Here is a 15,697-nt window from a genome sequence, read left to right as displayed (position 1 = left end):
CATACTCAGTATGCGGATCATCAACCATTAACCTTTCACTTACATACCCTAGTATAGGCACCTCTCCCCATGAGCTTGGCCTCTGATGACCCACAAGTATAGGGGATCGCAACAGTCTTCGAGGGAAGTATTACCCAATTTATTGATTCGACACAAGGGGAGACAAAGAATACTTGAAAGCCTTAACAGCGGAGTTGTCAATTCAGCTGCACTCGGAAACGAGACTTGCTCGCGAGAGTTTATCGGTAGTAACAGCTTTATAGCAGATAGCAGTAGTGAAATAACAAGCGAGCAGAGTAACAAATACAGCGAGTAGTGATTATAGTAAACAGCAGGATTAAAATACCGTAGGCACGGGGACGGATGACGGGCGTTGCATGGATGAGAGAAACTCATGTAACAATCATAGCAGTGGCATTTGCGAGATAATAATAAAACGGTGTCCAAGTACTAATCAATCAATAGGCATGTGTTCCAATTATAGTCGTACGTGCTCGCAATGAGAAACTTGCACAACATCTTTTGTCCTACCAGCCGGTGGCAGCCGGGCCTCAAGGGAAACTACTTGGATATTAAGGTACTCCTTTTAATAGAGTACCGGAGCAAAGCATTAACACTCCGTGAACACATGTGATCCTCACATCGCTACCATTCCCTCCGGTTGTCCCGATTTCGTCACTTCGGGGCCATTGGTTCCGGACAACGACATGTGTATACAACTTGCAGGTAAGACCATAAACAATGAATATCATGATGAAATAATAACATGTTCAGATCTGAGATCATGGCACTCGGGCCCTAGTGACAAGCATTAAGCATAACAAGTTGCAACAATATCATAAAAGTACCATCTCCGGACACTAGGCACTATGCCCTAACAATCTTATGCTATTACATGACCAATCTCATCCAATCCCTACCATCCCCTTCGGCCTACAGCGGGGGAATTACTCACACATGGATGGGGGAAACATTGCTGGTTGATGGAGAGGCGTTGGCGATGATGGCGGTGATGATCTCCTCCAATTCCCCGTCCCGGCGGAGTGCCAGAACGGAGACTTCGGCTCCCGCGACGGAGTTTCGCGATGTGGCGGCGTTCGGAGGGTTTACGGCGACTTCGACTTCTCTCCGTGCGTTTTTAGGTCGAGGCGAATAAGTAGTCCGAAGGGGGGCGTCGGAGGCCAGCCGAGGGGGCCACACCACATGGCCGCGCGGGCCCCCTGGGCCGCGCCGCCATGTGGTGTGGGGCCCTCGGGCCTCCACTTCAATTGTCCTTCTGGCTCCGTCATTATTCTGGGAAAATAGGCCCTTTCGTCAAAATCCCGAGGTTTTTCCTGAAAGTTGGATTTCTGCACAAAAACGAGACACAGAACAGTTCTGCTGAAAACAGCGTTAGTCCGTGTTAGTTGCATCCAAAATACACAAATTAGAGGCAAAACAATAGCAAAAGTGTTCGGGAAAGTAGATACGATTTGGACGTATCAACTCCCCCCAAGCTTAGCTTATTGCTTGTCCTCAAGCAATTCAGTTAACAACTCGAGCGATAAAAGAACTTTCACGAACACATTTGCTCATATGATGTATATATTCTCATGATATGGCTAATACTTGAGCAGTTCATAATAAGGTACATGCAAATAAGATCATCTAACAGACTATGTCAATCATGAAGAGGTACCAACAATTAATAATAAGCATCATGAATCATGTATATAAGCAGGATTGCAATGTTCATAAGAGAGTATGATAAAGTGGTATCTCGCTTGCTCGTATTTGATTGGCAAAACATAAATGCCCGGGCACCTTTGAAGTTCATAGAAAGACTAGAAGTAGTGATTGTCAAAGATAAAAGCATCAAAGTTATACCACAATCAATCATATTTTGAGACAAGCATATTATACTAAGAATGACAGTTGTGCTCTCAAGAAAGTGCTCAAAGAAATAATGGAGACACAACATAAAAGTAAAAGATTGCCCCTTCGCAGAGGGAAGAAGGGATTAACATGCGCTAGAGCTTTTCATTTGTAAAGTAGGAGTAAAATTATTTTGAGAGGTGTTTGTTGTTGTCAACGAATGGTAATGGGTACACCAACTACCTCGCCAACCGGACTTTCAAGAGCGGCTCCCATGAATTATTTGCATGTTTATGTGGCACTCCTTCCAACCTTTTCGACACAAACCATGGCTAACCGAATCCTCGGGTGCCTGCCAACAATCACATACCATGAAGGAGTGCCTTTTTAGTTTAGTTTTATTATGATGATGACACTCCCCCCAACCTTTGCTTACACAAGCCATGGCTAACCGAATCATTCGGGTGCCATCCAACAATCACAAACCATGGAGGAGTGTCTATTTAAGTTAATTAATTCGGGACTGGGAATCCCATTGCCAGCTCTTTTTGCAAAATTATTGGATAAGCGGATGAAGCCACTATTCCATATGAGAGTCCGTCAAAAGTAAATGACAAGGTTGAAAGCTAAACACCACATACTTCCTCATGAGCTATGAAATATTAACACAAATTAAGAAGCATTTTGAAGGGTTTAAAGGTAGCGCATGAGAATTTACTTGGAATGGTTTGAAATGCCATGCATAGGTATTTATGGTGGACACTTTGGGATAACTTGGTTTTCATGTGTTTGGAGGCACGAGCAGCGTTCCCGCTCAGTACAAGTGAAGGCTAGCAAGAGACTAGGGAGCGACAAATCAAGAGAGCAGTAACTGTCATAATCATGCTTGCGGCAAAATAAATTAACTGAGGCATAAAAGTGATACAAGAACTCTGAAGCAATGTAAATCATTGAGGCTTAATTGACTCTTGTTCAGTCATATGCATGCGCGAGCATGTGCCAAGTCGATATAAATGAATTATTCAGAGGAGGATACCACAATGCCATACTTACTTATGAATAAAACAATGCAAGCAAACATCCATGACATGCTACTCATATTAATAGATTGGAGCTAATCATGAGAGATCATGAACTACTAGACTTTATTAAATGACATATACCTCACATGAACCAACTAAGCATGCTCACATGGATGAGTATATGTACAAAAATGAAAACAAATAGAGTTCATACCAGCCTCTCACCACAATCGGATTGTCGTAGATCGTCATTATTGCCTTTTCACTTGTGTAGCTTGGATAATATGAAATGAAAACCACGCTCCAGCCACCGAAGACCATTGAACTCATGATGAACTTTACAAACCAAAGAAGAACAGCAAATATTTTTGGTGTTTTCGAATTTGAGAATAAGAACAAAAGGAAACAAGCAAACAAAGCAAAATCTTTTTGGGTTTTCTTATAGCAAACTAGCAATAGCAAATAAAGCGAAACAAATGCAAAAACCAAGATAAACAAATGATGAAAAGAAACAACAGAAATATTTTTGGTATTTTTGTGTTTTGGAAAGAAACAAAGTGAAAACAAGAAATGGCAAACTAAAAGAAACACAGAAAAGCGAGATGGCAGAAATCTGCGAAAACCTGACAGCAGTACAGAAATCGATTTTTACAAAAATCTTACGTTGCTCAGTTCAAAAAGTGTTCAACTAATGAAAGTTAGATAACAACCTGGGGAACATGCACAAAAATTTGCAACTCAAAATACCGTTCTGGCTGGGCACACGAATTTTTACGGTAACAGCCCAGAATCTGTTTTCAGGCAGCACTTCCCCAAATATCATCTTCCTCTCATTAGAAAACTACTCAAAGAGACTAAACAAGTATATACAAGTATCCAGCAATCATAATATGCAAAGAATGAGTGATGCCGGTATACCTCCCCCAAGCTTAGGCTTTTGGCCTAAGTGGAGTTCAACCCCAACGAGGGTCGTTGTTCCTCGCCGGTGGGTAGTCCATGGAGTAGTCATAATAAAGTTCCTGTGCAGAAGAAAAGCGTGGAGGCTCCACATATCCAACATGTTGATGCGAGGAACTTGCTGCATCGGATGATGAGTCGAGGTGCTCCTCGACCTCAGTGTCGTCTCTTGCATGTTGACCTCCTCTCTCTATGTGTGCATCCAGTGCACCTTCTGTGACCGACCAATCTCCCCTGGAATCAAGGTTAGACAAAACAGGCGCAGCAATCTTACTAGTTTCTCGGTTTTCTTAGTTATTCTCCAGACTTTCTTATAAAATGTCATCTTGTAAAACAGGTTACCCAAGCTGGAGGAATCTGAAACAAATTCATGTTTAATCATAGAGGCTATGTCAAGTTTTTCTATGGGGAATGGAATATCAAAATGATGAGGTTCTACATTATGAAAAGCTAGTAAACGAGAGGCGATGAGCCCTCCACAAATTCCACCTTTCTCACGGTTAGCAGCAAGTCTATAAGCTATCAATGCCCCCAAATTATAAGTCTTACTATTTTGCAGTGCCGCAGCTAGAAAAGCCAAATCCGGGATAGAAAGTTTACCACCAATCTTTTTAGCAAGGACGCATTTGGTAATAAAATAGGCAAAGTAGCGGATAGCCGGGAGCTGAATACTAGTGATTTTACCATTATCCCCTGAGAAACTCCTTCCATCGCAAATCATCTTGAAGAGGTCCAAGAGTTCTTGCGGCGATCCCCTTATCTTCTCGCATGACCCCCATTGCGGTACTCTAATTGCTGCACAAAAAACACTAAATGGCAAGTTGACAGCTTTATTGTAAATTTTATACTGGACCGTGGGGTTAGATCGCGACCAATTGAACTTGAAATCCTGCACAAAAGACATAGTTAATTTTACATATTGTCTTGGCTCTCCTTCAACAAAGTCACTCAGCCCTGCACGAGAGATTAAATTTTGGACGTCCTGCAAAATCCCTGCACTTCTCATGAAATCCACGCACGGATAATAAGTGGGATATACTCCTTCTTCCCGGTGAACTCTCATGACCTGTGGCACTTCCAACTCATGTTGGTTGAGTTGGTACCTACCTCCTTCCATTTTCTGAAATTTTTAACAAACAATATAAAACTTGATTTGGTGACATATAATTGAGGGAAACTACCATAGGAACTTGCTAGAGTACTAATCATGCATCAAAACTACTTTCTACCAATTAGAACAAGCATGCAAGCTCACCAAACATGTTACCTACAGCAGCAAAATATTCAAGATATACTCAACCAAACAAAATTCTACTTGGATGGGTGGAGGAGTCACATACCAAGGAGCAAATGTGCCAAATTTCAGCAGGAAATCTGAGCTGAGCAAAGAGATCGAGAAATCTGGAGTTCTTGAGCAAAAACGCGAGTGAGAGGAAATGTGTTCGAGTTTTTTCGGGAGAGAGAAGGTGCTGGGAGGAAGAGATGGCAAAGTGGGGCAAGGAGGGGCCCACACCACATGGTGGCGCGGCCACCTCCTTGGCCGCGCCGGCCTGTGGTTTGGCGCCCTCCGGTGCCCCACAGGTCATCCTCCGGTGCTCCCAGTGCCTCGTCGAAAAATAGGACCAACGGTATAATTTTCGCGAATTTTTGAAAACTTTGAAAAATGCACATTTTCCGGGTATTAAGTTTATTATTACTCGGCCAGGAAAATTTTTGAAATCTCAAATCAACTAAGAAACTTTGCAAATTAAAAGTGCTACAGCAACTAAAGAAAGTGGAGGAAGAAAGAGATGTTGTTTACCTCCTCTATGCATATAAAAGGTATTTGTTAACAAGGTTGATCAAGTCTTGCCACCAAATAAATTTTACATAGCATATGAAGAAATAAACCTCAAATCAATCATGTTACCTTGAATTGTATTGATATGGACCCAATCACAAGAGTTTGATATTCTTCTTTAGGCTCATATATAGGACAATCGATGGTTCCCACTTTGATAGTTCTCACATGAGAAATAGTATTAACTCCGCACGCTTTTTCAATCCTCTTGGGAAAATAGACGGTGTGTTCCTTATCATCAACATTGAAAGTAACCTTCCCTTTATTGCAATCAATAACAGCCCCTGCGGTGTTAAGAAAAGGTCTCCCAAGAATAATAGACATATTATCATCTTCGAGCATTTCCAACACAACAAAATCAGTTAATATCAAGCGGTTATTAGTAACTTGAACAGGAACATCCTCACATATACCAACAGGAATAGCAGTAGATTTATCAGCCATTTGCAAAGATATATCAGTAGGTATCAACTTATCTAAGTAAAGTCTCTTATAAAGAGAAAAAGGCATAACACTAACACCGGCTCCCAAGCCACATAGAGCAGTTCTAACATAATTATTCTTAATAGAACAAGGAATAGTCGGTATACCTGGGTCGCCCAACTTCTTTGGAACTTTGCCATTGAAAGAGTAATTAGCAAGCATAGTAGAAATTTCCTCATTGGGGATTTTCCTTTTGTTAGTAACAATGTCTTTCATATACTTTGAATAAGGAGGCAATTTGATAGCATCAGTCAAAGGGATTTGCAAGAATAAAGGTTTCATCCAATCACAAAATTTATTATAGTGTTCCTCTTCCTTTGATTTTAGTTTCTTAGCAGGAAAAGGCATTTGCTTTTGCACCCAATGTTCTCTTTCATTACCATGTTTCTCAGCAATAAAATCTTCTTTAGTATACTTTTTATTTTTAGCATGCTTTTCAGGTTCTTTTTCAACCTCTTCTTTATCAGGAGTATTATTCTTATCATTATCTTCATTATTATCATGTTCATTGCCACTTTCAGTTTCAGCATCAGAAATAGAAATACTATTAGGATCATTAGCAGGTTCAGAGGATTCTACAACATTTTTATGTTTCTTTTTCTTTTTCCTAGAATGAGCTCTAGGTTCAGTGCGTTGAGAATCTTGTTCAATTCTTTTGGGATGTCCTTCAGGATATAGAGGATCCTGGGTAGAGACACCACCTCTAGTTGTTACTTCATAAGCTTGTTTTTCTTTAGCATTATTTCCTAACAAGTCATTTTGCACTTTAGTGAGTTGATCAATTTGAGTTTGAATCATATGAAAATGTTTAACAAGCATCTTAACATCATTGGAGGTTCTCTCCACAATATCATGTAATTGACTAATAGCTTGAGAATTTTCCATTAGATGATTCTCTACTCTCATATTAAAATTTTCTTGCTTAACAATATAATTATCAAACTCATCTAAACATTGCGCAGGAGGTTTTGAATACGGAATATCTTCCCTAGTAAAGCGTTGAAGGGAATTTACCTCAATCATGGATGAAGGGGGAATTATCTCACATATATCTTCAATTGGAGGTAGATTCTTCACATCTTCAGATTTAATACCTTTCTCCTTGAGAGACTTCTTGGCTTCCCTCATATCTTCATCATTCAATTTAATTAAACCCCTCTTCTTCACTATTGGCGTTGGAGTAGGTTCAGGCGTATTCCAATCATCATAATTCCGGCCTATTTTAGCCAATAATTCTTCGAACGTCGTCCGGAGTTCTTTTCCGAAAACACAACCAAGCACAACTATCCAGGTATGCCCTAGACTCAATGGTTAGTCCACTATAAAATATATCAAGTAAATCATGCTTTTCTAAATCATGGTCAGGCAGAGCTCTAATAAGAGAGCAAAATCTCGCCCAAGCCTCAGGCAATTTCTCTTCATCTCCTTGATCAAAATTATAAACTCTCTCGCAAAGCGCATGTTGAGCACTAGCAGAAAGTATTTCCGAAAGAAAACAAGCAAGCAATTCTTTTGGACTTTTAATAGAACTAGGTGGCAAACTATTATACCAAGTTTTAGCGTCATCCTTTAATGAGAATGGAAAGATTTTAGCAACAAAGTAAGTACGCTTCTTAACATCATCAAAAAACAAGCTACTCAAAGTAGATAACTCAGTCATGTGTTCAACAAGCACTTTCTTTTTCAGTACCACAAAAGGGTGTTTTCTCAACAATAGCTATATGAGATAGATCAAGAGAAAAATCATAATCTTTATCCTTAATGTTTATAGGAGATGTGGCAAATTTAGGATCAGGAGATAGTTTATATCTAACAGTATGTTCTGCAAGCAACTTTTTAATTTTTCTTGCATCAGTAGTAGCATGGCATTTTTCAATAAAATCATCATCAAGTTCCACATAATCTTCATCAAGATCATCACTAGAGTATTCAAGTTCAGGTGAATTAACAGGTGTAGTAGCATTAGGAGTTTCAGCATTTTCAATTTGTCTAGACCTAGCAATTTTAGCATCTAGAAAAGTTCCCAATGAACCACTATCATCAAGCACAGCAGACATATTATCAGTATTATGAGAGTTTTCAGATTCAGCAGAAGTACCAGCATTTGAAGCATGTGGCGGTGAAACAAGTTTATCAATCACAGATGGTGAATCAAGAGCAGCAGAGGTACTCAGAGTTGTACCTTTTCTTGTAGTGGATGGTAATATGGCGACCTTAGTATCGCGAGGTTTACCCATGATGGAGAATTTGCAGCGAACAATATCAATCCAAGTGAACTTCCAAATAAAGCTATGCTCCCCGGCAACGGCGCCAGAAAATAGTCTTGATGACCCACAAGTATAGGGGATCGCAACAGTCTTCGAGGGAAGTATTACCCAATTTATTGATTCGACACAAGGGGAGACAAAGAATACTTGAAAGCCTTAACAGCGGAGTTGTCAATTCAGCTGCACCTGGAAACAGACTTGCTCGCGAGAGTTTATCAGTAGTAACAGTTTTATAGCAGTAGCAGTAGTGAAATAATAGCAGCAGAGTAACAAAGACAGCAGTAGTGATTATAGTAAACAGCAGGATTAAAATACTGTAGGCACGGGGACGGATGACGGGCGTTGCATGGATGAGAGAAACTCATGTAACAATCATAGCAGGGCATTTGCAGATAATAATAAAACGGTGTCCAAGTACTAATCAATCAATAGGCATGTGTTCCAATTATAGTCGTACGTGCTCGCAATGAGAAACTTGCACAACATCTTTTGTCCTACCAACCGGTGGCAGCCGGGCCTCAAGGGAAACTACTGGATATTAAGGTACTCCTTTTAATAGAGTACCGGAGCAAAGCATTAACACTCCGTGAACACATGTTATCCTCACATCGCTACCATTCCCTCCGGTTGTCCCGATTTCTGTCACTTCGGGGCCATTGGTTCCGGACAACGACATGTGTATACAACTTGCAGGTAAGACCATAAACAATGAATATCATGATGAAATAATAACATGTTCAGATCTGAGATCATGGCACTCGGGCCCTAGTGACAAGCATTAAGCATAACAAGTTGCAACAATATCATAAAAGTACCATCTACTGGACACTAGGCACTATGCCCTAACAATCTTATGCTATTACATGACCAATCTCATCCAATCCCTACCATCCCCTTCGGCCTACAAGCGGGGAATTACTCACACATGGATGGGGGAAACATTGCTGGTTGATGGAGAGGCGTTGGCGATGATGGCGGTGATGATCTCCTCCAATTCCCCGTCCCGGCGGAGTGCCGAACGGAGACTTCGGCTCCCGCGACGGAGTTTCGCGATGTGGCGGCGTTCGGAGGGTTTCCGGCAACTTCGACTTCTCTCCGTGCGTTTTAGGTCGAGGCGAATAAGTAGTCCAAAGGGGGCGTCGGAGGCCAGCCGAGGGGCCACACCACATGGCCGCGCGGGCCCCCCGGGCCGCGCCGCCATGTGGTGTGGGGCCCTCGGGCCTCCACTTCAATTGTCCTCCCGGCTCCGTCATTATTCTGGGAAAATAGGCCCTTTCGTCAAAATCCCGAGGTTTTTCCCGAAAGTTGGATTTCTGCACAAAAACGAGACACCATAACAGTTCTGCTGAAAACAGCGTTAGTCCGTGTTAGTTGCATCCAAAATACACAAATTAGAGGCAAAACAATAGCAAAAGTGTTCGGGAAAGTAGATACGTTTTGGACGTATCAGCCTCCCAGTGATAACAAACCGTCATCCTGGGAACAGCACAGGGCTGGGTAGGACAGTCACCTCATTTTCACGTCATTTCACATTTCACGGAGGCAGCCTCGGCATAACCCCTATGACGCTTGTTTAGAGGGAACCCATACTAAAGTGCATAAGTTTCTAGTTAAGCTCTACCCATAATCAGGTATTGTGGGGGTACTCTAAAATTGGAGTGGTACCGCATCCGAACCCAATCATCAGTTTTTGTCAAATTCACCATGTCATTCAAGTCATATCCACCTTCAAAAAAATTCAATGGAATGACTCATCATTCCAAGGTTTTCAAAGTCATTTGATTCACATGTTCCCATCTAGAGTAGTCAATTTTAGTTTTAGCACTAGCAACTATTCATGAGGGGTGCTAGCTAACTTGTAGCTCTCTAGGCTAAATTTGATACTCTTGTAGTACTCTATACTTAGACCAAAGTTAACTATAAAAGGGAGCTTTGATAATCAAAATAAAAGCTTGCAAGGATAAAAACTTGGGATTGGATCATCAAACATAAAGGAATAGTGCAATGGTGCCTTGCTCTAGTAGAACTTTGTATTAGGGTAGCTTGCAAGAGTATAGCTTGCCTTGAGTGGTGTACTGATCAAAGTGTTCTTCTTCTTCTTCGTAGAAGACTTCCTCTTCCTCGTAGCCTTCGGTACTAGCGTCTATAAACGGATACGAGGTAACAATCACCAAACAAATCTTAAGCACTAGACTTAACACACAAAGGGATTACACAAGCTATCCTAGCATCACAAACTTTATTATCATGGTGGTTGGTTTTGTTTTCTTTCTAAGAAAAATAATTTCCTCTCATTGAAAATATTTATTAGGGTTTTCTATTTATTTCCTTTGAGAAATAATTTCCTCTCATTGAATATTACTAAGGTTTAATATCCTCAAATAATAAGTATGAGATCATGTTGACCAAGGTCAACACTTCATCTTTACAATTTGGGAACATGATTTAAATGAGATACTATATCTCATGCAATTTAAGTACTATTATGGAACAATTTAATATTCTCAAGTAATAACATAGGAGGTCATGAAGTATAATGTCATCACCTCACATTGAATTAATAGGAAAAATGATTTAAATGAGATGCTATATCTCATAGAATTTAAATACTATTTTTGAAATAATTTAAATGAGCTAGAAATGACTACATAGCCATTATTTGAATCTGGCCCATTATCATATGAAACAACCATGTAATATTTTTTCATAAACAATTAGAGTATTTGAAATGTGAATTATGAGAGGTGGAATCACCTCAAATTTCCTCATGGTTGATTTTCTAAAATTGTTTGAATTCTGAAAAGTTACTTCTTTGTTATTTTTGTTGCAATAGCTCTACAATGAACTAGGGTTTGAGACCAGTAGGGTTTGCTAGATAATTTCATAAGCTTTCCAGAACAATTTGAATCACTCAATTTGGGTTTGTATATTTGAAGTTAATCAATTTTGAACACAGCACCAGTGTTGAATTTGAATAAAATCGAATTAAACGAGATTTGAATTAAATGGGCGCGCGGGAAAACAAATGGGCCGGCCCAACTGTGCTCCAGTGCGCAGCGGGCTGCCTGAGAGGGGGCTCCACCTGTCAGCGTGTTATAACGCTGAAGCGGTAAGCGAGAGAGGGAGCACGTTCGTCTCCATCCGCGACAGGAGGCGGCGAGGTCTAACCCTACCGGCGGCGAGGTGGGTCGCTAGGGGGTACCTGGGGCTCCGGCGAGGCTCGGCGAGGCGGGCGATCGGCGTGGAAGACGATGGCGAGGCGAACAAGGGTCGGAGGAGGTGCTGAGGTGGTCGGAGTCGTCGCCTCCGTCTGGCTGCTGTCGCAGCGGACTCCGGTGAAATTCCGGCGAGCTAGGGCTTAATCGGAGAGGGGAAGGAGTCAGGGAGGCTCAGGAGGGAGAGGGGATGTGAATGGTGTGCTCAGAGGATGAAGGGGAGGCTCCATTTTATAGGTTGTCGAGGAGGGCAGGGCGGCACGGGCAGGGCTCGTCGTCGACGTCGTTACAGTGACGGAGAGACGTAGGCGAGGGCAGGGGATGGTGCTGCTACATCTGGCGGTCCTCGTGCGCGTCATGGTGCGTGCGGTGACGTCGGGGTCCTGGGAGTACGGTGGCGGACGGTCGTCGTCCGTGACGACGGCGACAGTGCTCCGGCATCCACTTGGAAATGTCTGGGAGGGAGCTGGGTCGTGGGTGAGTGTGTGGGTGAAAGGAGAGGTCAAGAGCAGGTCGGAGGCGTCGGGGCGAGGCGATGCTCTGCAGAGCCCGTGGGCGTGTCCATGCCGATCCTGGCATGATCTGGGTGGCATGGGCGCGTCGTGTTCCCGTCAATGCAGTCCCTCTCTTGGCCCATGGCTTGTACTGGCATGCTCAGGGGAGTGAGGTCACCCTCTAGGACAAGGTGAGGTGGGTCAGAGGTGAGAGGAGAGGGGGTTGGCAAGGTGAGTGACATGGTGCATGACATGGGCTGTTTTTGGTCACTTCTCTCCTTGGAACAGTGGGGCAAGTGCATGGTGAGGTAGAGGAGAGGTGCAGGGACACTGTGGATGACCAGAGCATCCAAGTGCATGCTAAAATCCACTAGGTTTTAGTGTGTGTCGATTTTGCAAATAAGTGCACACAAGGTGTTTGTGAAAATGGCCGAAAGAACTTTGAATTCAAATTTTAACAAACTTTTGCATGGGTGTGAGTCAAATAATGTTGGCACACAGTGGTGGTGTTGGTTTGCAAAATGGACAAGGTTTGGTGAAATCCAAATTTGATATGATCTAGTTTCTAATTTGATGTTGCCACTTTGCCATCTTATATTAAGCAATTGAACAAGAGTTTGCATGATTGGTCAACACCAAAAGTGTTCACCTTGATAAGGTCTTGGATGAAGTGCAAAGAGTTGAGAGAGTTTAGTTTAAAATTTTCTTAATACAGGGGCTCAAAGTGGGTAAGATGTTAAAATTGGCAGATTTGACCATTATCACATGTCACTTGGTTTTGCTATTTCTTTTGATTTGATTTGGGTTTCTTTGACTCAAAATTGATTATTTTGAGTTTAGTTATGTTTCCAAACCATTGGCACAAGTTAAAATGGCCTAGGTTAAAGATTTACAAAAATAGCCATAGGCTCATATGAGTTATTATTCTTATTTTTCTTTTCTTTTCATTTGTTTCTCTTTGATTCACTTATGCATGGTTTAGGGTTCATTTAGTGTTATATTGGGTTTAGTAATGATTTCAAATCATTTAACTAAAGTAAAAATGGCATAGGCCAAGATTGGCAAATATGGCTATATGCCCACTGATGGCGTGTATTTCACACGTTCGTTGGGCAACCCCAAGAGGAAGGTATGATGCGCACAGCAGCAAGTTTTCCCTCAGAAAGAAACCAAGGTTTATCGAACCAGGAGGAGCCAAGAAGCACGTTGAAGGTTGATGGCGACGGGATGTAGTGCGGCGCAACACCGGAGATTCCGGCGCCAACGTGGAACCTGCACAACACAACCAAAGTACTGTGCCCCAACGAAACGGTGAGGTTGTCAATCTCACCGGCTTGCTGTAACAAAGGATTAACCGTATTGTGTGGAAGATGATTGTTTGCAGAGAAAATAGTAAAAACAAGTATTGCAGCAGTTTTGTATTTCAGTATTAAAAGAATGGACCGGGGTCCACAGTTCACTAGAGGTGTCTCTCCCATAAGATAAAAGCATGTTGGGTGAACAAATTACAGTCGGGCAATTGACAAATAGAGAGGGCATAACAATGCACATACATGACATGATAAGTATAGTGAGATTTAATTGGGCATTACGACAAAGTACATAGACCGCCATCCAACCGCATCTATGCCTAAAAAGTCCACCTTCAGGTTATCATCCGAACCCCTCCGGTATTAAGTTGCTAACAACGAGACAATTGCATTAAGTATGGTGCGTAATGTAATCAACAACTACATCCTCGGACATAGCGCCAATGTTTTATCCCTAGTGGCAACAACACAACACAACCTTAGAACTTTCGTCACTCGTCCAGGTGTCAATGCAGGCATGAACCCACTATCGAGCATAAATACTCCCTCTTGGAGTTAAAATTAAAAACTTGGCCAGAGCCTCTACTAGAAACGGAGAGCATGCAAGATCATAAACAACACATATGTAATAACTTGATAATTAACATGACATGGTATTCTCTATCCATCGGATCCCGACAAACACAACATATAGAATTACAGATAGATGATCTTGATCATGTTAGGCAGCTCACAAGATCCAACAATGAAGCACAATGAGGAGAAGACAACCATCTAGCTACTGCTATGGACCCATAGTCCAGGGGTGAACTACTCACTCATCACTCCGGAGGCGACCATGGCGGTGTAGAGTCCTCCGGGAGATGATTCCCCTCTCCGGCAGGGTGCCGGAGGCGATCTCCTGGATCCCCGAGATGGGATCGGCGGCGGCGGTGTCTCGATAAGGTTTTCCATATCGTGGCTCTCGGTACTCGGGGGTTTCGTCACGGAGACTTTTTATAGGCGGAAGGGCAGGTCAAGAGGCGGCACGGGGCCCCACACCACAGGGCCGCGCGGCCAAGGGGGGCCGCGCCGCCTATAGTGTGGCCCCTCCGTGGCCCCTCTTCGTCTCTCCTTCGGACTTCTGGAAGCTTCGTGAGAAAATAGGCCCCTGGGCTTTGATTTCGTCCAATTCCGAGAATATTTCCTTACTAGGATTTCTGAAACCAAAAACAGCAGAAAACAGAAACTGGCACTTCGGCATCTTGTTAATAGGTTAGTTCCGGAAAATGCACGAATATGACATAAAGTGTGCATAAAACATGTAGGTATCATCAATAATATGGCATAGAACATAAGAAATTATCGATACGTCGGAGACGTATCAAGCATCCCCAAGCTTAGTTCTCGCTCGTCCCGAGCGGGTAAAACGATAACAAAGATAATTTCTGAAGTGATATGCCATCATAACCTTGATCATACTATTTGTAAACATATGTAGTGGATGCAGCGATCAAAACAATGGTGATGACATGAGTAAACAAGTGAATCATAAAGCAAAGACTTTTCATGAATAGTACTTAAAGACAAGCATCAATAAGTCTTGCATAAGAGTTAACTCATAAAGCAATAAATCAAAGTAAAGGTATTGAAGCAACACAAAGGAAGATTAAGTTTCAGCGGTTGCTTTCAACTTGTAACATGTATATCTCATGGATAATTGTCAACATAGAGTAATATAACAAGTACAATATGCAAGTATGTAGGAATCAATGCACAGTTCACACAAGTGTTTGCTTCTTGAGGTGGAGAGAGATAGGTGAACTGACTCAACATAAAAGTAAAGAGAATGGTCCTTCAAAGAGGAAAGCATCGATTGCTATATTTGTGCTAGAGCTTTTATTTTGAAAACATGAAACAATTTTGTCAACGGTAGTAATAAAGCATATGAGTTATGTACATTATATCTTACAAGTTGCAAGTCTCATGCATAGTATACTAATAGTGCCCGCACCTTGTCCTAATTAACTTGGACTACCGGATCTTTGCAATGCACATGTTTTGACCAAGTGTCACAATGGGGTACCTCCATGCCGCTTGTACAAAGGTCTAAGGAGAAAGCTCGCATTTTGGATTTCTCGCTTTTGATTATTCTCAACTTAGACATCCATACCGGGACAACATGGACAACAGATAATGGACTCCTCTTTAATGCATAAGCATGTGGCAACAATTATTATTCTCATATGAGATTGAGGATATATGTCCAAACTGAA

The sequence above is a fragment of the Lolium rigidum genome, chromosome 2, assembly GCF_022539505.1.
Source record: "Lolium rigidum isolate FL_2022 chromosome 2, APGP_CSIRO_Lrig_0.1, whole genome shotgun sequence".
NCBI lineage: Eukaryota > Viridiplantae > Streptophyta > Magnoliopsida > Poales > Poaceae > Lolium > Lolium rigidum.
The sequence above is the reverse complement of the archived record's forward strand: the minus strand, read 5'-3'. Positions refer to the sequence as shown.